Source organism: Euprymna scolopes, chromosome 1 (genome assembly GCF_053919585.1).
Source record: "Euprymna scolopes isolate OS-2025 chromosome 1, ASM5391958v1, whole genome shotgun sequence".
In the NCBI taxonomy this organism is placed as follows: Eukaryota; Metazoa; Mollusca; class Cephalopoda; order Sepiida; family Sepiolidae; genus Euprymna; species Euprymna scolopes.
The window spans coordinates 150,874,851-150,878,075 of NC_136482.1; positions in this window are offsets into that span (position 1 = coordinate 150,874,851).

The window sequence follows — 3,225 nt, forward strand, 5'->3', positions numbered from 1 at the left end:
TTCCACAGAGTGTACATTTACTGTTTTCATATGTTTTATTGATTTAACTTCAATGTGATCAGTTCTGGTCGCGTTATTCTGTTAAGTGGTTAGCAGAGATAACATTTCTTTGTTTATGCGTTTTAGTGATTCCTACTCTCGTGTCATATTTATAAATCGTCCGGATAGCTCTTTCTTTTCTCACATTTATTTGCCTGTCATGTTGTTTCTTGTTTTATCGTATTGTTTTTATTGACAGTCTCTCTCTCTCTCTCTCTCTCTCTCTCTCTCTCTCTCTCTCTCTCTCTGCGGTGATCAATCTTTCTGTGTTTCGAGTTATGTAGTTTTCCACATACTTTTGTGCTTTCCACTATACTTTCTATACTTATCCATTCTCTTCCTCTGTTATACGTTTTTATGTAGCGTCTGTCATAATAATCTTTCCCTTTTTTTTCATTTTTCTTAAACTTTTTCTTCTAGGGGATGGGACATCCAACCAGATGTCTGACATTTACCCCTATTTTAGTGAGTCCAACCAAGAGATCTTTTCAGGATTCTAGCCGTCCCTTTCAGTGCAATCGTTTGTATTTCACTTGCACTTGGTTAACCGGGTATGCTTGCTATTAGAATGTAATCCATTGTGCATTCTTATGCATTTCTCCGTGTTCTGATTATATTGCATAAGTTGTTGTTTTTGTTGTTGTTCTTCTTTTCCTTCTCCTTCTTCTTCTTCTTCTTCTTCTTCTTCTTATTATTATTATTATTATTGGCTCACAAGGAGCTTTTACACAGGTCGTCAAAGATTTCTCCTTGAAACCAGCCTGTAGTGTTCCCTGGAAGCTGAGTGGCAACAAGCCATCCGAGATTCCCAATCCTCTCCACCTCTTTAGATAGGATTCGATAGGATTTGCAAATAAATTTGTATTATCGCAACAGTTGCTTGCAATTGATTTCCCGTTGGCAGCAGCTATTGGTCTTCACTAGAATTTGAGTGGCGGCAAGCTTCCTCAAGGTCCCAGTTCTCTTCGCACTTATCCAGCGGAGATCTGGTCAATGCTCTCTCCTCAGTCTTTCCTTCCTGCTTAACTCTACTTTGCTGTTTAGTCTCACTTTTGTAGGGGGACAATGATGTGTAATGGAGTGATTGGTGTAGGGTTAGAGAACATATAGATATTGTTCTTTGTTTCATGTGGCGTTTCATGTTTAACCTATTCAGCAGTTTGTCTGTACCGTGCGTGTTGTTCATGTGTGTTAATCTCCACATTAAAGGTTTTTCCTTAACATTTCAGCTGTTTTCATTATTATTGTTTGTTGTATTTTTCCAGTAATTCCTTGGATGCCGATTTCTCCCATTCTTTTTTCAAAGTGTTTCGGGATTGTTCCTAGTGATCCTACTATTATAGGTATTATTTTGATTTTCTTCATCTTCCATATCCTTTTCAGCTCTCTGGCTAGCTCTGTGCATTTGCTACGTTTCTCCTTTTCTTTGATATTTATTCCGTGGTCGGCTAGAAACAGCAAAATCTGTTATTGTACAGGACTTTTCTTTCTTGTTAACTATTAAGACATCCAGTCTTCTTGATTGGATGGGTTTATCAGTTTGTATGTCCATGCCCCATAGGATTTTTTTATTCTTGTTTCCAAGTACTGTTTCCGACTTATATTTGTACTATTTGTCTGTGCGTTCGAGATGCAGTTGTTTACCATAATTCCCAGTGTAGTACTATCCCACTTAGTAGTATCTGTTCTTGTATTCCTTTAGGGCCACTTGCTGCATTCACTTACTATATGGTTTATTGTTTCGTCCACAGACTCTACATTTGCTGTTTTCTTGTGTTGTGTCGATCTTTGTTTTGGTTCTCATCGAGTTATCTTGTGCTGCGATTATCAGGAGTTCAGTTTCTCGGCCTGTGTGCCTTTTTCGCATTCATGTCCAAGTGTTTTCGTTATTTTCATCTTTTGCCATTCGAATGGATTTTCCATGTACTTGTTTTTCTTCCCATTTATCTTTCTTTATCTCTTTCTCTCTCTCTCTTTTGTCGATTTTCGCAGTGTCTCTCGCTGCTATGATTATTCTGTCTGCGTTCTGCGTTATGTACTTTTCTAATTCTATTTTTGTGTCATGCACAAAGTCTTCAATACAAATTAGTCCTCTGCCTCCTTCTTTCCTTTTCACGTAGAGTCGGTCAACATCGTCCTTTGGGTGTAGTGCATTGTTCATGGTCATGAGTTTCCTGGTGTTTTGATCGAGCTGTGTGAGTTCTTCTTTAGCTCACCCAATAAACAGTCCTGAGTATCTTACTAGTGTTTATGCCTTTTATAAGGTTTCTGCTATACATTTTTGTTTCTAGAATTTTTGTCCTGTTCTCCTGAGGTATCCCTTTCTGATTCTCTCTTTCTTATTGTTAGCGTTATTATTATCATCATTATTATTATTATTATTATTATTATTATTATTATTATTATTAATAATAATAATAATAATAATAATAATAATAATAATATAATCACTAGGAGTTTTCACACAGGCCATTATCAATGATTTCTCTCTGTGAACAACTTGGAGTATTTCCTAGAATCTACATGACAATAAGTCTCTCCAGATTTCCAATAATCTCCACCATTTTCCATAACTTTACAAATGGTATTTTCATTTTTGCAACAGTTGTTTATCATTGATTTCTGTTTCTTCTGATCGGCGGTTTTCACAAGAATTTGGGCAAAGATAATCCTCCTAAATTGTCCAGTCCTCTTAACATCTATGCAATAAAGGCATGGTTAGTGCTTCTGCTTCTCTGTCTTTCCATCCTCCTTAATCTTTCATGACTATGTAGCGTGGTGTCAGTAAATTTCGACATTACATTTGTTTGAGAAATTAGTTTAACTTACAATTACGCAGTTTCAGTTTTCTTGATTCCATGTAATGTTACGTTATATTTTTGTTTTAGTTCTCTTGCATTTTTGCATATGTTCGGTCAGTGGCTGTAACTAATGCATTCAATGTTTTCATTCATATTTCAGATTATTTCATTGTTGTTATCTTTGTAACTTCTTAGTAATCTCCCTGATTCAAATGTAACCTATTGTTTCGAAGTTTTTCTGTGAGTGTACCTAGTGTACATGCGATTGTTAATGTCATCTTGTATATCTTAATTTTTCATACCCCTTTTAACTCTCTAAGCAGTTCCGTGTTTTTTTTTCTATTCTTCTCTGTCTCTTAGATAACTACTATGTGTAGCAAAATCG